Raw genomic sequence first — 21,862 nt, 5'->3', positions numbered from 1 at the left:
AGTTTGCATGCACCCCAGATCCTATCTCCTTTGCTTTCCACATCTTACATCGCTCTGGGTAATACAGTTCTCCCAGCGTATGAGCCAATATCGATACATTGTATTATCATTACAATAAAGTTTTGCTGCACCTTTTGTAGAGTTATTATTAACTGAAGTCCATAAAATCCAATTTCTTTAGCTTTGTCCCAGGACCCCCCCGGGATACCAGGTTCCATTAGTCGTCCTGTCTCCTTGGGCTCCCCTTGGCTGTGCCAGGGTCTCAGACTCCTCTTGTTTTCGACAACCTTGACTGCTGTGAGAAGCTCTGGTCAGGTGTGGTGTAAAAGGCGCCTCCGGTAGGGTTTTTCTGATGTTTTTCTCACGGTCACACTGGGGTCATGAGACTTGGCGAGGAAGACCACAGCCATAAAGTGACTTCCTCGTCACATGCTACCAAGGACACGTGTGTGACTCACCCTCGTGGGTAATGACCTAGATCACCTGGCTCAGGTGCTGTCAGGTTGCTCCTCAGGCTGACTTTACAGTCGGTCTGTGTTCCCAGATCCGCCCCGTAGGCTTGAGAAGGATGTCGGGGTGCCCAGACCTCACTCTCAGGTTGCGGGGCACAGCCCACCGCCTGGATGGCAGATCATGTCCATAGGTTTCTCAGAATGTTCCTGCATGGGAGACCTGCCTCCTCCCTGGCACGTGACTTCTCCTGCGTCCCTGGCATCACATGCAGAAGCCAGTTAGAGGGCTCGGCACTGCCTGTCCGGGTTAGACTCGTCCCTAGGGAAGCACTGCCAGAGAGCTGGAGAAACAGGCTCAGCTTGGCATGGGCGCTGGCAGAGCTCTGGCTCAGGGTCAGACAGCTGGACGCTAGCCCTGGTCCGCCACTGCCCACGGATGGCTGGGTCAGTCACTTCCTCTCTCTGGGTTACTCTGGTTGCCCTTCTAATTGCTACTGGCATGTAATAAAGTAGCCCAACTAATAGTTTAAAACAGCCACTTTAGTGTGCCCTCAGGTTTGTGGGTCGGGAATTCCAGAAGGGCTCGCGGGGTCCACTGCAGGTCTCTCACGCGTTTGCAGGCAGACTCGGATGGAGGCTGGGCGTCCGGAATGGCTCGTTCTTGTGGGTGGCGGCCTGTCACCTGCCCGGCTGGGCTGCCCACCAGAGCGTCTGGGCATGATCTAACCAGCATGGATGGCCGTCTCAGGAAGGTTATGCTTCTTATACGGCTGCTCAGGGCCCAACTAAGAATGTTCCAGAAAATACGGTGGGAGGTGTCTCGGCTTTTATGACCCAGCCTCAAATAAACACGCAGCCTCACTCTTGCCAAATTCTATTGGTTTTAAACAAGTCACGAAAGTCAGCCCACATTCAAGAGGCGGGAAGGTAGACCCCACATCTCTTTGGGGAAAGTACCAAAGGACTTATAGCCATTTTAAACCCCCCTCCAGGGTGTCGGTTTCCAGGTTTGAAAGTCAGGGATTGAAATAACTTAGCAATGCCTAGCCACAATATTTTTTAAGATCCTGCTATCTAGATGAAAACCTAATTTTTTCAGTGTCACGTGATGGGCGTTAAAAGTTTATGGATTCTTTCTGTTGACCGACTCCACGCCAGGCCCCACCCAGATCCAGCCTGGAGAGTGGGGTGTGAATCCTGTGACCTCAGAGATAGGGAGGTGGGAGGGCCCCGCAGCAAGGAGGGGGAGCTGTGGAGCCTGGGGCAAAGGTTAACTCTGTCATTTACTTACAAGAGTGACCCCGGGCAAGTGGCTTCATTGCACATGCCTCTGTTGCCTCATCTAGGAACTAGGAGCCCCAACAGTACCAACCTCATGGGTGTGTGCAAGATTAAAAGCAATACCATGGATAAAGCGCTTAGAACAGCGTAAGTACTTGACTAATAGTGGCTTTATTTTTGCCATCAAAGGGTGTGATGCTCACTGTGTTATCTCTCCCTTTTATGGAGGAGGAAGTACTCTCGGTGGGCTGGGCGAGTAACAGGCGTGGGCTGCGTTCAGGGCCGGGATTCAAAGCCGATCTTCAGGCACCAGGGCCTGCGTCGTCTTCTCGCAGGTAGAGAAGGCGTTCTTGACTCAGGTGCCCTACCAACCCGCAAATAGCAGAACTCTCATTGGACAAGGCAGAGCCGGGCTTTCTGCCTCCCGTTCGTTCATTTGTGGCTGCGTTTCTTAAGCAATACCCTCTGTGGTGACAGCCTTTGGAAATTAAGATATTTACAAATTAACTAAATTGGACTTCTTGTCCTCTGACTTTGTACTTGGCACAAACACTGGTTCTTTTTCTCTGAGATGGGGAAAAAAAATCCTTGTGGGCAGAGGTCTCGAGGGCGCCATCTACTGAGAGAAACTGGCAAAGAGTGCGAATACAGAGATTTCTCAGGCATGCTGGTTACTTCAGCTTGAAACCCTTTCTTTCCTCCCTCCCTCCCATCCTTCCTTCCTCTCTTTCCTTTTAAGACAGGCTTAATTCACTTCATTTTCCTTGTATAAAATTGGGTGATGGCCACAGCTGGAGCCGGGGTCCCCTGCCCAGAAGCTCTGGGGTGGGTCTTTCCAAGCTGGTCAGTGAATTCCTGATACAGAGACTTGGTGAACACGGTCTCCTTCCAGAGGTCAGGGGTGAGACAGCTGTAGGTCTTAGAGGTGGCGTCGAAGGTGGCCTTGACCAAGTTGCCCAGGGTGGCAGTGCAGCCCTGGCTGAGGGGTGGCAGTCATAGAGACCGGCCATCAGCAGCAGCTTCTTGGGCACAGGGCCTGAGACGATGCCAGTGCCCCGGGCACGGGGACGAGGCACACGGCACGGTGCCACAGCAGCCGGTCATCTTGCCAGGGACAGTGAGGGGCCCGCCGGTCTTGTTCCCTCGCTGCACAGGGGCAGTAGAGCACTTGGCTGGGACGATGGCCCCATGGAGAGCAGCGCTACTTCCTTCGAGCTCTTAACACCCAGGCCAGCATGTCTGCGGTAGTCCCGGGTGGTGACAAAGGCCTTATACCACGTTCTCGGGTCATCTGCTTCAGATTTTGCATGTACGTAATCTTTTAAAAACCTCGTCCTTGAGGGACACCCCCCCAAGAAAAAGTCAATGAGCTCAGATCCCTTGATGGGCAGGGAGGAGATAGGTCCCCTCCAAGGACTCGATCTTCATGTCCTTGACCAGGCGGCCCAGCTTGGTGACGGGGTTCTGCTCCTTGTCCCTCTGACCCTGGCAGCCACCTTGGCCCTGATGCCACTGCCCAACTCCCCACGGAAGCTGCAACCTCCCATGCCAGGGCCTCCTGGCCTCCGGGCCACCCGCGTCTTCCACCATTGGGTGTGTTTCTTCAGAGAGGAAGCGAGAAACCATTTCTTAAAGTTAAACCTGCACACCTAGCTTGATGTAAAAGCCAAGAAGTCCCACCTGCGCTGTCTAGTTGGCCAGACTCCATGAGATTTGTTAATAGAAATAATTAGTATTCGATTAACATGTTTGAGCACGGACTGTTCTAGCAATGTGAGTTGTCTTACTGAATCGTCACAGTAGGAGGTACTAATGTTCCCCCTGTTTTACAGGCAGGAAGACTGGGCTGCAGAGATGCAAACTCACCTGTCCTTGCAAACATTTATCCGCCGCAGTCCGACTCCAAGTGCCTCTCACTTGACTTTCTTCCTTGTAACCTTTGTAGATCTTATGCACTGTGTGTTCACTTGCCTAATATTGGTCTCAATTTTTTTTTTCATGGATGTAAAGCTTCCTACTGGCCAGACTGAGGGCTGGGACTGAGGGTTTTGTTTGTTTGTTTGTTTGTTTGTTTTTAAGTAGTGTTTCCGGGTAACAGACACAAAATAAGGAAGTATTAAAAGGAACTCAAAAATTCACTCATCGTTTCTCTGCTTCTGACAAGGAAATGCAGAGGAGAAGTTATCAGCTACCTTGGACATTCAGGTAAATGGTTTTTCTCTAAATATTCTATTGGGTTTGAAAATGAGGGCAACAATAGGGCGACTCGCAGTTGCTCTGGCGAGAAGGGAAGGTGAATTAGCGAAGTTCGTTGAGTCTCCAGCCCTCAGGGATCTAAGGATGCCAAGTGTATCATTTTCCTGACCCGCTTTGTTTTACACCGTCTTCCAACGCACCAGAGACAAAGCCACGTACAAGTAAGTCTGGTCTCATCATGCGAGTCTTTTAAACACAATTTAAAAATCTCGTTACCAGTGGCCTGGTTCCCATTTTTTCCCCTTTTGGACTTCTGCCTTTCTTGCTGGGGACAGAACAGTGTCAGAAGACTGGTAAATTGTGAGTGAGGACACCTGGTTAAAAAAAATTATTTTTTAATGACACAATATACATACACTCATATATTCGGAAAAGATACAGCTCAGTAATTTATCACAAAGCGGACATTCAGGTAACCATCACCCAGGTTTTCTGTGACACACCAGGAAAGTCACCCTGCCTTGACCTTCTTGTCACCATCTATTAGCAAAAAGGGTCTTCTCAACTGTAACCAGTCATCTTCATTGACAATGTCTCGCTTCATTTTGCTGGTTGCACTCTGATTAATCCAGTTCTCTATTGTTGGACACTTAAGGGGCTAATGGAATTTATTTTTCTCTGTGCTATGAAAAAATTCTTCAGCAAGTAGCTTATCCTCCATCCTCCTCATTTCCATGGTAATTATTAAGGAAACACTCCTAGGGGAAATTGCTTAATTTTTAGAGCATTTGCAAGACACACCATTAGCATGAAGAAGAAAAATGATGTTGCTGAAGAAACTTGGGCAAAAAAAAGACATTTATAAGTATGAAGATGTTACTTTGGGGGAGAGGCAGCCAAGAGGAAGTCGTGCAGACAAAAAGAATGGTCTACTTTGCAGGCTAACCGATTTTCTCAGAAAAATTGCAATTTGCCATTTTCAAAAACTGTAGTTCAAACTCCCCCGCTTTCCCAAGAGGATTTGAGACTGAGCACAATGGAAGAAGCTGCCTTGTGAGTCGAAAGCCAATCCTACTAGAGCACCAAGGCAACAGACAAGTTGCAAAATAGCTTTTCAAAAGCACTCAACACCCAGCTCCGGGGGAAAAATCTCTTTTCAAGTTCAGCCAAGCTTTGGCCACTAGAGGGCACTAACAATACACATTTCCAGCCAGCACCGGCGCTGTGGGATTTGGGGTTGGGCGGCCTGGGCTTCTTTATCCTGTCTCCCGTCTCCCGGAGCAAAAAGGGGAGGGGTTGGGGGTAGGGAGAAGGCCCAGACCTTCCAGAATTCTTGCTGGGAGGGGTCCTCCATCTTCCAACCCGTGAGGACTTTCATATTCTGCGAAACAGCTGGTAGCTTTAACCACGAGGGAAAATCTTTGGGCATAAGAGGGGAAAGGAGACCGCTCAAAATAATTTTCTTTTTAAGTTCTTAATTAATTTTCCCACTTCCGATGAATCAGCTTCATCACTGAGTGGCATGTCACTCATTAATTGCCTCTCTTTGCTTCATTTGGCCTCCGATGAGGTACTCTTGGATTTGTTTCCCTCATGTTGAAGGAATTTAATAATATTGACAGCTTAATGGGCAGCCAAGCGTCATAGCGCTTGTAACTGGAGCGGTCCACGATTATTAGTAATTAATGTGAAACAGCGACCAGTGTTTACGAGGCTGCCCTGGCAACGGTGTTCTGGGTCTTGGACTCCAGAAAGCAAGGACAAATGCCCAGACCAACAGGAGCTCAGGGGAGGGTCTTCCCAGGTGGTAGATCCGAGAAGCTGGCAGCTTTTTCAGTCCCCAAATACGTGCTAGTCGCCATTGATAAGACCCTGGCCCTGGGGGTTCTCGCTGAAATGCACAGCCTGCTTCCCCTAGGTCGGGACGCTCCTCAAGCCCGCGTAGGCTCCTTTGGGCTGGTTCGAGGCTTCCCTCCTGACAAGGTGGCAGATTTGGACTCTGGCTTCCAAGAGCACCCATCTCCTCAGTGAGCGGAAGAGAAAGGGAGAAATCAGTCCCTGGCTTTAAATTGCTTTCTAGCTTTTTTGAACATTATTTTTTTTGCCATTTATACTATATTTAATTTTAAACATTGAGATGTAATTGATACCTAACATTGTATTCGTTTCGGGTGTTCAACATAATGATTAGATACTTGTACCTATGGCAAAATAATCACCACAGTAATCGTAGTGAACATCCGTCAATACATAGCGTTCCAATTTTCCCCTTGTGATGTGAGACCTATGACCATCTATTCTCTAAGCAACTTCCAAATACACAAGACAGGATTGTGACCTGGGGTCACCATGCTGCACATCAGGTCCCTGGGATGTATTTCTCTGATAACCGGGAGTTGGTACCTTCTGACCTCCCCCTCCCATTTCGCCCACTCCCCACCCCCCACCTCTGGCACCACTCTGTAAATTCATTTTTTGTTGTCGTTCATGTTGTTTTTTAAAGATGCCACATACCACTGAGATCACGCAACACTTCCCTTTCTCTGTCGGACCTATTTCACTCAGCACAATACCCTCAAGGCCCATCCCTGTCCCGGCAAACGGCAGAATTTCCTTCTCGCTTTTTCCTTAATTGAAAAGGTGCCTGGCCCTCTCCTGCCTTCCCCCAAATTAGAGAGGAGGTACAAAGACCGGAGTTTGAGCCAAGTCTTGGAAAGTCGTGGTGCACAACCTCTTAAAAGCCCCTTTTATTAGCAAACAAAATAGCGTCACATCCAGAAAAATGCTCCTTCCGCTCCCCCTCACGGCCGAGCAGCCACATGTCTTGTTTTTAGCGGTCTCCTCGTTTATCCTCTCGGGGCTTCTGTCCTTCTGAGGTTGAGTCTCTCCGGTTATCAGCAAACCACAGCGGCCCCGATAACTTCGGAAGGGGCACATTCCAAAAAAGGAGGCACCTATCTTCATAACTTCCCGTCGTGGAAGAAGAAGAAGAAGAAAATGCTTTGGCAGAGATAAATGGCTCTGGTTTTAATTCGGACCCGACATCCATCTTGGCAAAAACTAAAACCAGCGTGGAGGGATTAAAACGTGGCACGGAGGTTGGACCGTCGTTCCTACAGAGGAACGTCTGGGCAGAGATAAGCCTGGTTCTGTGGAGCACGGGAAGTTTTGACTGCTCATTCTTTGATTTTTCTTCACATCCTTTTCTCTCTTCGGAGACGTCTCTCCGCGATGACTTCCTCTCCTTGTTTGAATGTTTACCCGTTGAAATGCTTGGGTATTTCAACCAATAACAAATCTCTCCTATTGCTCTTGGCTGGAGACTTCTGAGGGAGAAGTCGATAGGGACTTTCTTCGGCAAGCAAGCCCACGAACTTTGAAGTCGTCAGGCAGTACCTTTAGACCCCATTAGAGCCCACAGAGAAAGGAACACATTTAATCAAAGAGCCATTGCCCACACCCTCCCTCTTCTCCGGCTCCGCCCCCCCTCCAGTGTTTGGAATCCGCTGAGTGTTGTGTGGATGTCAGTTCCTAAGTTCCTGGTTTGCCGGCTGGGTTCAAAGGCACCGTCTGGTAGTTGGAAGTAGTATAACTCAGTGGAATGTCTCGATCGCGTCCCTTAGGAACATGCTCTACTAGGAGGCAACAGGTCAAGGATGGAGTCCAGAAAAATCAAAGACTGCCCGGCTTCTCTGAGGGAACTTTGCTCCCAAGACCCGGGCTTCACAACCCCTGGGCTGAGGGAGTCGTCTTTGCAGTGCTGGCTTCTCGCCCACTCCTTCTTGGATGCATTCGTGGGGCTCGGGCTTCCAAGGAGACGGGTCTTGGAGACTCAGAACCTAATAGTAAAAAGCGTCAATGGAGTCCCCCAGTTACAGGCTACAGAGAATTTTCATACAAATTTTAACTTAATGTGTGTTCAGCTGCCGGCATCTAGGACTGAAGTAAGTTCACTGGGACCCTGGTAAGGATGGATTTAATACTGTTAAAATTCTTTACAGGGTCCTGGAGATGTTCGATTAAAGATAAGCAAAGAGGCCTGAGATGCAAGCAAAGAATCTACAGAGCTGAAGTGACTTGCCTAAGGGCATTTCACAATTTCCCCTGATGATGGTGAAGATGGTGATGGTGGTGCTGCTGGTGGTGGTGATGGTGAAGGTGGTGGTGATGGTGGTGGTGATGATGGTGGTGAAGATGGTAGTGATGGTGGTGGTGATGAAGATGGTGATGGTGGTGGTGGTGGTGGTGGTGGTGATGGTGGGGATGGAGAGGGTGATGGAGAGTAGGTGCCAAATCTGAGTTTTCCTTGCACCGAAGTCTTGGTACCACAGCCTGTGGGGTTTTAGCAAAGGATGTTGGAGGGCAAGTTGACTTGTAGGAGCTCACAAAGAATGTTGTAAGAGGGGCGTCAAGCTTTAATATTTAATGTATCAAGTTAATTGTTTTCTTTTCCTGAGGAACATAATAAACTTAGTGAAGAAAACATGGAAAATATACCAAAGTATAAAGGCAAAGGAGCAAGTATATCCGGGAGGTGAAATTCCAGAATGTATTTGCTTCTGATTTTTAACATTTATATCTTGCATGAAGGTTTTTCCACACGTTGATTTTATCTTTGCAGATGAGGGAATAAGATTTTAGGATGTCAATAAGAGCTTTCATTTTGATGGCTTACCTACCCCACAATATATAATGGCTCAAATATAGTAGATGAGAAAATTGATAGGCTAAGTAACTCACCCCAACATCCTACAGCAAATAAGTGGAAGAGTCAGGATTCCAACTCAGGCTTCTCTGACTCCAAAGTAGCTAATACTGTCTCCCTAGGAGGGCCCTTAGGATTGTCATGGAAACATTGTCTCCAGAGATGACAGCTCAAGAGCCTTAGAAAGTGGTCCTTTTGTAAATCAGCTTCTTGGCCCACCTCACCTGGGCTCGGTTCCAAAGGAGACAGTGGAGACGTTTCTTAGGAGGGTTCCAGTGAACCCGGGATCTGGTCTTTCCAGAATCACAGGTGCTTGAGAATGGACATGGTCTTGGCAGGTTTCCACTCCAAACCTGCTCCTTAGTGCAAGAAGCCCTTCTTAACAGCCCAGGTAGATGGTCCCCACTTGGTTCTTGAATATTGCCTTGACAGGGAGCTCTGGCTCTCACAGGCAGCCATATATAAAAACATGTACACGGTTCGTCCAAACCCACATAATACAAAAAAAGAGACATTTATTGAAGAAGATACAAGACACAAGAAACGCTGTACACAGGACAATGATGCCTCAGTCCCCATCAAAGTAGGCACCTTGGGACCTCACACAGTTCTCCTAATTGCCATCAGCTGCCCAATCGTATTTTCCTGAATCTTATCGATGGTCTGAAATCCCTTTCCTTTCAAAGGTGATTTTAGTTTTGGGAAAAGCCAGAAGTCACAGGGCACCAAATCTGGGCTGTAGGGGGGCTGAGTCACCTGGGTGATTTGATGTTTCACCAAAAAAACTGCACAAGACATGATGCACAAGTGGGCATGTTGTCATGATGAAGCTGCCAATCACCAGCTGCCCACAGCTGCGGTCTCTGAATCTTCCAAAGAGTTTCCACAGAGGAATGTTCGAGCTTAACGCAAAATCTGATGCAGATTCATTGCTCTACTCGCTCAGTCATTTTGAATGTGACGGCCACACAGTACAGGTGCTCACTCAATGGCATCTACCGCCCCCACTGACTAGTACAGTGAAGTCATCACTGTTCACGCATGTGCATTCCAGTCCGCTCTCCTTGGCTGCCAGGACACATAGATGTTGCACAAACCATTCTTATTATGTTAACAATGGCTGGACTTCTTCCGGACAGACCTCATATATATTATATATTTAAAAATCTATTACTTAACTACATATTTAAAAATATATATATTTAAAGAACTCTAGCTTTTAAAATCTCAATCACATTTCAAGCCCCCATGATTCCCACGTGACCTTCATCAATTACCCAGAAGGAGGTGCTTTATTCTTCAACAGCCCAGCTCTCTAGATTTAACTTGTGGGCTGCAATCTTCTGTCCCCAGGATTAATAGCCATGAACTGCTTAATGTGTCGGCCCCGAGGTCCCACATCTTGGTATTTCCTGTCCTGCACCAACCGCAGAGCCCCAGACCCGAATCCTAGGGGTGGTCCCGTTGGCCAAAGAATGTCGGCTCAGATGCTCCCCTGTGAATGCAGCGCAGCTCAGCCCCGAGGAATTGCTTCGCTGAGATAATAATCCATACACACCACACAGCTCGCCCGTCTCAAGTGCACAGATTGGTCACGCCATCCATTCTTGAACATTTGCGTCTGTTTTTTCAAAAACAAATACCGTTCCCTTTAGCTCTCACTCCCCTGTGCTCTGTCCCTCCCACCCCAACGCAACCATTGATCTGCTTTCGGTCTCCTTGGATTTCTCTGCTTTGGACATTTTATATGAGAATACACCAGGCAGCATGCGACCTTCAGGGCCTGGCTTCTTTCCCTGGGCATCCTGCTTTCAAATTTCATCTATATTGTAGCGGGTGTCCATGCTTCACGCCTTTTTATAGCTCGACGATATTCCATCAGATGGAGGGATCACACTTGATGTCTCCGTTTGTCCACGAACGGACAGTTGGGCTGTATCCCCCTGAGTTGCTTTGATATCACTTGCTGGTGGGTTTCAGGAGCCCAAACTCCTGGGGCACAGTCATGTCCACTGTGAGGAAGCCACTTGTCATCCCTGCATTTCCGCATCAGATCACAAAATACAAGTGGGCTTAAAGGCACCCCTCCATCACTCTTCCAGCAGTGTTTAGGATTTTGGATTCTTTTATTGTCATCCCTGTTTTGCAGTATCCTTCCCAGTCTGATGTCCTCTCCAAACAGGGCTGTCTTCGGGGCTATTGGGAACAGGATGGACAGAGAGGACCCAAGCACAGAGTTCAAGGCAGAGACAATGTTTTCCCATGGAAGTCCCCTGGACATCTAATTCCATGAGATATTAGTAGGTGCTATGAGAAAGGGGGTTCTCCACCAAGAAGGCAGGGACCAAGAAGTCAGCTCCTTGGTCTGTTTCTAGCCAGGGACCAAGGCATGGGGTGTTTCGGAGGCACTGGGGCCCTGTGGGTCTGAGGAGATGGGGGTACGGGAACCCAGCAGGCAGCTGGCCCTGTTGGATTTTGGAGACTGCCCCCGCCTTAGTCTCCCTCTCCCTGGTTATAGGTTTCTCATTGTTTCTCTCCCTCATTCTTGGGACACATCTCCCATCATCCTCCAGGAGCCATTGCCAGGGACTATGGTGCCTTGGAAATAATTTTCCACTTGCGTTCCACGTCGTGAGAATTCGTGGCCACTAGGGTGAGTGTGCATGCCTGTAAGAGTGGCCTCTTCCACCCCCTACAATGCATTCACCCACCCCACTTTGCTTTGTTTTGACGGAAAGAAAATTCGCCCAAATATCAGCGATGCTAACCTGGCCATGGCATTCTCCAGGAGGTCTTTGTTTTAGTTATGGTTTAAATCAGATGTTTTTAAAAGTAAAAGATCAAAGATTCAGAACCTGGGGGTGGGGAGGGGGGAGGAATGAGAGGGACAGTACTGGCTGATCATGGAAAGAAACATTGGCTTGGCAGAGAAGGCAGGCAGACTCGATGCCTTCCCGTTGGAGGCCTCAAATGTCTCCCCACTGTTGCCTAGTAATTGCAAGATTTGGAAAGTACATTGCAACAATTTATATGTTGCTTACACGTATAGGGATATCCTCTTTGCCACCTACTCCTTCCCTTTTGCTTCTGCATCTCTATTTGTCTGTGTCCTTCTCTGCCTTTACACCTTGACAATCACCATTGAAAGCATACGCGGGACTTTTTGCAGATGAGCAAACTGAGTCTCTGTAAAGGAAGACACTCCCCCTCCAACATCCCCCTCCCTGCCCCCGCCAGCTGGTACAATGACAGAGCTGTGCTTTGCTGGCTCGCATTTTCCCTCTGCTCTACCAACTCTGGGGCCTGTGGGCAGGGGGCTGGGGGGTCACCTAGTTACCACCATCATTAATGCTTAATCACAGGCACTGCCTCTCCCCATCCCAAAGCAGCCCCTCCAAACAATGGCAGGATTTTATTTTGTTTTCTTTGTCTGACCTGCTTATCTCGCCTGCTTTACTGTTAGCTTCTAAATGTGCGCATTAGAGGTGATTAGGAGACTTGGGGACACCCTCTGTCATTAGTTAATGCTTTAGAAAGGGTCTCAGTCCCAGACCACGGCGCACGGCCCTTCGCCCCATGCATCACCTCCCGCCGACAGGCCTTTCTTGCCTCCCTCGCCAGGGTCTGCCCCCAAATGGGCTGCAGATCGGAGGGGTCGGAGACGAGTTTAATTTAGAGACGAGCCCCCCTCGCGCTGCCAAAGGAAATGGCATGTCAGCTGCGTCAAAAATAGATACTGTTGCGCAGATATATGGACGGGGTGGTGGGCGCCGCCCCCGCCATTTGTTACCTGGATTGCCTTTAAACGTCAAAACAAATCCTTCTCCGGTCCTTCTCCAAAACTTAAATCATCAAGAGAGACAGGGTCAGCCTCGGCAGCTTGGAATGCTGGAAGAGAGGGGGATGGGTGGGCGATGGGTGGAGGGGTGGGTCAGCGAAGGCTGCCTGAGCCGCCGGGGGTCTCCGTGTGCACGTCCTGAGTACAGGTTTTCCCTGCTGTCCTCCACCAGACCGAGCACATTAGTATCACAATCGCAGCCGAGCACCTCTCGATGTGTGGACACAGAGGCGGGTGTGTGGAAAAGCGGCCCCTTGCCCGATGTGGGAGTATCTATAGCCGAAGCGAGCATCAGCGGCGAGTAAGGCACGACAAATGTAACAACAATGATACCAGTCGACACTCGTCACCGCTTCTTCTGTGTGAGACATCGGATGCTCATGTCATCGAATACTAGAGCCACCCTGCCAGGTGGGTGGTCCCCACCTGACAGGTGAGAGGACCGAGGCTCAGAGACGTTGTGGTACCTGCTCAGGGCTGCACAGCGCTACCCCGTTGGCAGGACTCCACAGCACATGGTCTGAGGCTCCGCACTGGGTACCTGACCCAAAACTGTACCTGACTGGGTACCTGACTCAAACTGTAGCTCATTAGGAGGGAGAGGAGATGCTCAGCCTGGGTTGGCATGGATGCTGTACAGCCAAGGAATCGACAGATTGTGATGAGTCATTGATACCGAGGGAAAAACATGAGTGGTCAGGAGTGGGAGGCGGAGCCAGGCTCCTGGGCTGGAGTCCTTCTATTTCCTAAGCACGCGCCCTTCCGCACGTTACTAATCTGCTTGCTCCTCAGTGTTGTTACCTGTAAAGTAAAGACAATGACATTAGCTTCCTCACGGTGTAGCAAGCGTCTAAAAGGAGTGCATGCTTGTCAAGCACATCAGTAGCTTGAATCGTTTGAGTATGAACTTGTAATAAATACTAGCTGCTAGTATTACCCCAAGCACACATGCATTAGGCTTATTTGGCTTTTAGTTCTTCTCGCTAAGTGACTTTATGGCTTCTGTGTTAAAGAATTGTAAACTGCTGAGACTTCCCTGAGAATGCGGGGGTGATAGATAGATAGATAGATAGATAGATATGTTTTGTAGCATTTACATAATTAAAGGAATTGTAATATTCTGGGTTATTTACATATAGAGGAAAATACGGGTGTTTTCAAGGTCTAATTGATAATATAATTATATATAAATATACTTTTAAATTTTTATTTATTTTAGAAAGAGAGGAAGGGGGAGAGAGATAATTTGTTGTTACACTTATTTGTGCATTTACCGGTTGATTCTTGCATGTGCCCTGACTGGGGATCGAACCCACAACCTTGGTGTTTCAGACGATGCTCTAACCAACTGAGCTGCCCAGCCAGGGCGTTAATATATTTTTAGGCATATTTAAAAACAGACAATAGAGCTCCACAAGGAACACGACCCACAGTCCATCGACCTGTGGATGGAAGCCTGGACCGTGGTGCCTCCACGTGACGGAATACACTTGGTGGGAAAGAGGAACAGAGCGCGGATACCTGCGGCAACGTGGGTCTGGAAACCTACACCGAGCAGAAGAAGGCCGTGGCAGAAGACCGCTTCCTGTAGGACCCCGACCGCACACAAGGTCTGGAAGAGGCGGGGCACTAAGAGAGGAAAAGCCCCCGTGTGTTTGCCTGGGTCTGCAGCCAGAACGGGGAGTGGCTGCCAGTGGGGTCAAGGGTCCTTTTGGGGACAATGGAAATGTTCTCACATCGAATCATCATGAAGCTACAAAACTCTGTAAATTTACTAAGATAGTATTGAATCATTCACTTAAAACATGCATTTTATGGAATATAAATTTGTGAAAAAAAACCTCTAAAAATTGAACCACTACCCATTACTACTTGGTGATTGGTATTTCCATGTCCCTAACAACAGCATATATTCAGGTATTGGTATTCTATTCTATGTTTTTAAATTATTATTTTCTTTTAATAAAATATTATAACACAAATGCATGGGTGCTCTAAAAAAAATCCTGGACACTACAGGAGCGTAAAGTGAAAAAGAAATTTACCTTTTTTCTATCCCTTTTCTCCCTGACTATTTTACTCATAGCTGAGTGTATCTACTTCCAGACCTTTTCCTGGAAAAGTATATGATATACTTTATACATGCAAATGACATATGACACACATGCATGTACATAATGTACACATGTGTGTGAGCTCACACACATATGTGAGAAAGAAAAGGAGATTTCATTTCCATCATTTTCCAGACATGTGCTCACGGTACACATACCACATTGTGACTGGAGGTCAAGTTCGATCCTCTGAGCAAGCCTGGCACGGATTCTTGTACCGTGAACCCACCTCAAGCTCTTCTCTTGGCACCAAGCCTTCTGGAGTCCCGTGCAGCTCCCTAAACCCATGCCTGTTCACTTCCTGTCCCAAAGTCCAGGGCGACCAGGCTCTGCATAGTTTTCACCCAGAACAGGCTCCAGGTTTACCCCGGATGCACCGAGCCGGGTCCCGTGGCGTGTGCTCCCCTCTGCCTGTCCACATCAGCTCTGCGGACACTCGGGGCGGCACAAGTCTTCGTGGGGGCTGGGGGTGCCCTGTGCATGTAGGGTGCTGAGCTGCTTCCCTGGTCTCTACAGACTAGAAGCCAGAAACATCCACACATTGCCCCCACCCTCCATGTTGACAACCAAAACATGTCTCTGGACATTGCTCGACATTTCCTGCGGGGACAAAAATCACCCCTCAACGTTCCGGAGAAGCTGTCTCTCGCTTGCTTTTCCCATCCGGGGAACTGGCAAATGACGCGTGGCCCGGGGAATCTGGTTTGCTGAGGGAAAAGTGCTAAGGAAACATGTGTATTTCCACTCAGGACAGAGTCACTTCCTGGTGACAGATCCATTAGTGACCAGAATGTATGATGTCTTATAAAGAAGACCAGTCTTCATTATGTGATTACAAAAGCATTAGATGTTTTTTCGGTTTAAAAAATAGAACACTACAATTATGGTTGATTTATACAGTGAGAGATCCTGAAAAGCCCATCCCCCTAGAAAGCCGCCATTAACATCTGCTCTATAGATGTGCGCACACACGCACACACATACACACACATACACACGCATACTCGAACACACACCGGTGACCACACGCCTCCGTGCCCGGACAAGGGCTTACTATGGCCATTCTTTTTTAAAATTTTATTTAACAATATTTTTATTGAAAAAATAAAATAAAATATTTTTATTGATTTTAGAGAGAGAGGAAGGGAGGGAGGGAAAGAGAAAAAATCAGTTGGCTGTCTCCCTTACTCAGCATGTGCCCTGGTTGGGAATCAAATTCACAACCTTTCGGTGTCCGGGACGATGTTCCGCAGGCTGAGCCACACCGTCCAGGGCGCTATGGACATTGTTTGGCAACTGTCTCCCCACGTATTCACAGCATCGAATGTATTAGTTTTTGCCACACCAATGTGGCATAGCAAAACCGTCCTAAAGCTCAGTGGCTTACAACGACATTCATTCATTCTCAAGCTCTCAGATCTGTGGGTCAGCGGCAACTCAGGATGAATCCAGGTCTGGCTTCCCTGGACCATCCAGAGCATGTGATCTGCTCCACGTGTCTTTTTCTGGAGCTCAGATGAAGGGGCGATGGCTACCTTGGGAAGGTCATTTTGCGGCCAGATCAGCCGAGTGCAATAAGGCAAGTACTCTTTGTATTTCAAGCCTCTGTGTGCATAGCATCTACTCACATCCCATTGGTCAGAACGAGTCACGTGAACAAGCCCACCCACAAGATGGCCCCGCCCACCTTGAGACGGCAGCAGCAAGGATGTCTTGTATAAAATGACGTCAGGTGACCTCGTGTAATCATCCAGGCTAATCATTTAATCTCCCAGACTCACCAGAGATGTGCCGTCTGGTTGCCAATGCACGGTTTCAGGCCTTGCCTGGTTGGGGGCTCAAATGAACCCTCCCTCCTGCAATACCCTGTTTCTACGTAGCTTCACGGTCATCATTGGTACCCACAGAATCTCTCTTCAGAGACCCTCTTGTCTCTCTGCACATACAGGTTATATGACACCGTGCAAATGACCTATCCTTACGCCTTGCTTCCTCATTTAAACGATTAATAATAATAATAATAATAATAATAATAATATGCAAGCTGCAGGGAGTTTGGGGGAAGAAAGGAGGTAACTCACCACAGTCCACCGCCCACAACGCAGGCTCCAAAAACGCGGGTATTACGGGCGTTGTGGTGTGATGTAAAAGCCACCAGGCCCGCCATTTATCATCACGGTCCCCTGAGGCCTGTCACCCTGTTCCGTCAGTGTCCCCATCCATGAAATGGAAGTAACAGCCTCTGGCCTGCCTCTCTCCTGGGGTGAATTAAGAAACTGAATGTGATGATGAAGGCGGAATTATGTGCTGAGCACTCAACAGGCACGTCAAATTATTATGTGGATTGTTTTTCTTTTTCTTTTTCTCTATGGGTGTGGCTTTTCCACCGAGCTTTCTTTTTGCTCGTAGGGTCTGACAAGTTAAACACCAGCCGGATTGTCTTGGGCAGCTGGGCAGCTTGGAAATGGGGCATGTTTGACCTGGACAGGGACCGTCTGTAAAAGGCTCCGAGTGGCAGGAGAGGATAAAGGCTCAGCAGGAGACGGGGCGGCCATTCGCATCAACTCATCAAGGTGGGTTAACTCACTTCATTGTCGAAGCCGTGCCAGGAGCTGGAGAGCCCCACTGTACACACGAAGAAACTGAGACGCACACAGTTCAGAAGAGAAGCAATGTGTTCACGAGCTGCTCCCTGAAGGTGCTACCTGCCCCTGTCCCTTGAGACGGTCTGTACCGGCCGGGGTCCCATCTGAGAAGCAGAACCAGTGTGAGGTCTGGGAGGAAGCCTTCGCTGATGCTCACAGTAGGGAGAGCCGGGGAAGACAAGGCCCAGGAAGATGTCGGAGGCTCCTGAAAGGAATCACCAACCAGACAACCTGAGAAATGGCACACATCCAGCGGCTGCAGTGGGACGGCTGGAGGGAAGATCAGGGGGGCAGATGGCGGTGGGGAGAGGGGTCCATGGGCAGTTCCGCTTCTGCGTGACTGTGGCCTCCACTGAGTCCAGCTCCAAACATCTGCTGAGAGCCTGGGGCTGCTGTTGGTCAGCATTTGGGAGGCAAAACTGGAACGGGAACAGAGAAAAGCGCCGACACGTCTGTGTCTGTCACCACGCGTAACCCAGATGACCCTCCAAGGACAATGGCTGGGCTCCCTTCCTCCCTTCTCTCTCACACATCTTCCTTTTGGCCAACTATGATCTGGACCCAAACACTGAGGGGACTCTTGGGGACATAGTTCCCCCTTAGCCAGGGCAACACTCTCCAAACTGCCACGTAGTCGAAATGGGAATCTGTGAACTCAGCATGGAGAACTCACCCTGGGACCTGCTGCATGAGACACTGAATTGATACAGAAGACACAGAGTATCTTTTATGTCTTTTCCTTGCAGCCTTGCAGGAGAGGCGAGACCTGGACACACCGACCATGCAGAGACCTTGTGGCGACACAGTACACAACCCCATGTGCCTGCAGCCACCCTCTGCAACCTGAAATGGAGACACGTCTGCTTCCCCCACAGTTTTATGATCTTCGATCAAGACTGGGGAAAGCGAAAGCTGGCAGTGGGCGGGCGCCGGCCTTTCCACACGTGATAGAGCGAGTTGTTGTCTGCAGTGTTGCGTAACCTCCCTGCGCTGCACCCACACCCTTTGCCGTGTGACTTGTCAGCACCGCCCGCCGGAGTGGGTGGGGCTCGTTTCTCTGACCCACTGACACAGGTCTCGCCCTGGACCTGCTCTGGCCAACGAGATGTCACTAGACGTGCTGTGGATTGACTGTCATACATGCTCGGTTTTACGTGAAGACCGTGTCCGTGGAGGACGTGAGAGAGGATACATCCAGCCTGATTCCAGCTCACAGCTTCACACGCAGCCCTCCCCGCTGGGCCCAGCCGGCACCGGCAGAATCGCAGTCAGCTCAGAGGTTCTCGAGCCAGAAGTGCACGCTGCGGGGAGCCGTCGAGTTCTGGGAGGGCGTGTCGTGGGAGGGCGTGTCGTCGGGCAGCTTTCTTGGAGCGGCAGCTGACGAGGATCCCACGTCGCTCACGTGGAGACTGACTTGGGGAAACCCGAGATCTACTGAAATGTTGCGATCCCCACGGAGGGGAATTCAGAGAGGCAGAGTGACAGTTCAGTGCAGCAGGCAGAAGTACGTGGAGGGCGGGTCACCGACTCCGCTTCTTCTGAGGGTGATCGAATGAGCTGTGGGGAAGGGGCTGCACGTTCAAAACCAGCCGCTCAGCTTCGTAGCAGCCCTTTCTAGCCAGAGCCCGGGTATAAATGTGCCCCGTCCCAAACATCCCACAACCCCTTATCTTGGGATTTCCTCGTGGCATTTATTATTCAGTTATGTTTACTGTAGAAAATTGGGGGTTAAAATGGAACAATGAGAAAAATTAAATAACCTAATCCCACCACCCAGAGACAGCATGTGTAAGCTTATCAGAATCCAGCCGTCTGTGCAGACATTTTTCCTGACAAAATTGCGATCCCATCATGTGTTCTGTTCAATAGCAACCCACCCCCCAGTGACTATACAGACCACACATGTTCACTCTGAGAGAGAGTTTTCTAAAGCATGAACTACGGCGGCATAATCTAATCAGCCAGTTTTCCATTGCTGGACATGTGAGTTATTTCCAATTTCCTTCCATCATAAATAACACTGCAACGAACATTTTGCAACTCATATATTAGTGTAGAGTTCCGATTATTTCTTTATGATGAACTCCTAGCATTGGGATTACTGGGGTTCAAGGCTTTTCAAAACATGTTTTAAATTTTCCCTCCAGAAAGGTTGACTAGCTGGTACTCCTATCTTTAGTTTTCAAGAATGACTACTTGGATTTTTACAAAGTTGAAAGAATCTCAGAGTTAGTCGATCTCTTCACTTAGCAGTAAAGTTCATCAAAATCTTAAATCAATGGTTCATTCACTTGCTAGGTCTTTATTGGGTGTATATTGTGTGTCAGGCAGCGGGGCCGCCCAACAGCAAACAGAGCAGATAGAAATCTCTGCCCTGGATGTTTAAGGTCCAACGAGAAGCCAGCACTCCGAGAGTGGCCACGGGCGGAGTTCCACACAGACCAGCACGGATCCGCTCACCGAGACCCGGAGAAGGCACCGGGCTCTCCAAGGAGCTCCGCGCTGTGTGCAAAGCTCCACTGTCTTCAGTCCAGAAACCCTAGAAGAGGGTAAGTCCAGGAGGTAGGTAAACACTCTCCAAGTGAAAATGAGAAGTCACTGCAACCTCCCGCCCCCCAAGTGAAAGGGAAAACCCTCCGCGCAGGAGGTCAAGTACATTTGGAGCTGCCTGCCCCGCCCGCCCCGCCCGCCCAGGATTCTGCGCCCAGTGCACCGCGGAGCACTGGGCAGGGAGCTCGGGCTGATGTCACTTGAACCGGGGGTGTATTTACGGTTTCATGTCCACAGCTACCTTTCACTTCTCCTCTTCGGGTTAATACATCAAGGGGCCATCACAGTGAAGCCGGCGAGTGCCGGCTGAGTGGTTTATGGTGGTGCCTGAGCTCGGAGGTGTGCTTGCAGGCCTGCCTGGCAGGTCCCTAGGTGCGAGTTTCTAAGATGCTGGGCCCTGGATCCAAAAACCAGGAGACCCCGGAGCCTGCGTTTGTCTCTTGTAGGACGTTTCCTCCCCTTCTGCTTCCAGCCCCTGTCCTCCGTGTCAACGAAGCCACCTCCCACCCCACATCTTTTCTTTCTTGAGTCGTAGCCAAAGCGAGAGGCAAACCCCTTCCTCGACCTCCCTGGACCAAATTCAAAAGCTCTTCAGCTCACACCTCCACTACGCCGACCTTTTGACTTTTGATTTGGGGGAAACTGGAGGCAAAGGAGACATGAATCTAGCAACTGAATTTGACCTCTTCGGCAGTTTGGGTAATAGTGGGGAGGGGCTCGCAGGGGCTGGTGGGAGAGCAGGGCAGAAGGGGAAGTCGTCTGGGAAGACTTCGTCCCTCCCACCCCCGGCTGGGTTAAGTCTCCCTTCTCTGAGCTGCCCTCTGTCTCAGCTGTCTGGGCATCCTTCACATTACAGAACAACAAGCCATGAGATGCTTAAAGATGGGGGCCATGGGCCTAGCAACCTGGCCCATTCATTCATTCATTTATTCTTACATTTGATGAAATGCTGGGCCCCCACCGTGCATCAGACAGCAGGTTGCAGGGCTGAACATCGATTCAGTTATTCATTCAGTAAAAATCCACTGAGTGCCTGCTGTGTGCCAGGCTCTGGGTTTGGCTCCAGGGGTGAAATGTGAATTTCATGATGCTCAGTTGAGGCAGGAGGAAAGAGGAACAGGGAATTTCCACTTTGCTATGAGTATACCCAGTGGGGAGAGAACTACATTCTGTAGGGGCACAGAAAAGGGGGTCCTGGTTTAGATGCTGAGGCACCATGGAAGACTGCCTGGAAGAGAAGGGCTTCTTGTAGACTTGTTTTGGAGAAAGACCTCAAATCACTGGTCTTGCTCAATGGTCAACACTGAGAATCTGTTGGCCTCCAAAGAGACCACATGGTATTCCTAATCATAGTCGCCTTCGCTTCTATTTGATAAAGCCAAGGGTTGGCGAGGATGGGGACTAGTAGGACCATCAGCCACCATTGGTGGCAGGCAGGGTAAATGGTACAATATATTGGAGTGCAAACTGGCAACAGCCAAACAATTCTAGGACATGCAAACATTTCTACCCAGCAACCCAGCGCCTGCTGCTGTGGTCTCCAGAGAAACTCCCACCCACGCACACAGGGAGCCAGCCACGCACAAGAACATGCATTGCAGTGTTGCTCGTGGCATTGAAAACCTGAAAACTCCCAACGTGGCCATCAACTGGGAATGAATGAATTAGCTGAGGTGCATTCATTCAGCTGAATGTGCTCGGGCAGTTAAAATAACCAGCCAGACATGCAACAGAGAACGAGCTCAGGGAGATGATGCTGAAAGAAGTTTGCACGAGGATGTGGACAGGCTGATGCTATTCGTGTGCAGTTTTAAACTGTGTGAGACAGACCAGGGGTGACGTTAGACCATACGATGTTTAAGGCTACAGCCACCCATCCATGGCGGAAGTCTAAGGATGCGAATGATAAATCTCAAAGTCAAAGGTGGGTCCCCGTGGAGAGTGTGGAGGACAAGTGCGATCAGAAGAATTACTGAGGAGAAACAGTATCTGAAAGATTTTACTTGTTACGCTGTGTGTTTAATACATGAGTGTTTATTATAATGTTCTCTACTTTTCTCGTGTGCCTGCAATATTTCAAG

The 21,862-nt window shown here is 49.2% G+C and overlaps 1 long non-coding RNA gene across 1 annotated transcript; it reads left to right on the top strand.

The window, feature by feature from the left end:
- Positions 1-3,827: 3,827 nt before the first annotated feature.
- Positions 3,828-14,372, top strand: LOC123480406 (uncharacterized). Its single transcript, XR_006656411.2, has 5 exons — positions 3,828-3,938; positions 7,931-8,042; positions 10,817-10,934; positions 11,208-11,287; positions 12,645-14,372. It is a non-coding gene; the product is annotated as an uncharacterized lncRNA (long non-coding RNA).
- The last annotated feature ends 7,490 nt before the right edge of the window (positions 14,373-21,862 follow it).

This window comes from Desmodus rotundus, chromosome 7, assembly GCF_022682495.2.
Source record: "Desmodus rotundus isolate HL8 chromosome 7, HLdesRot8A.1, whole genome shotgun sequence".
Lineage (NCBI taxonomy): Eukaryota > Metazoa > Chordata > Mammalia > Chiroptera > Phyllostomidae > Desmodus > Desmodus rotundus.
Note: the sequence above shows the minus strand (reverse complement) of the source record. Positions and strands in the feature narration are given on the sequence as shown.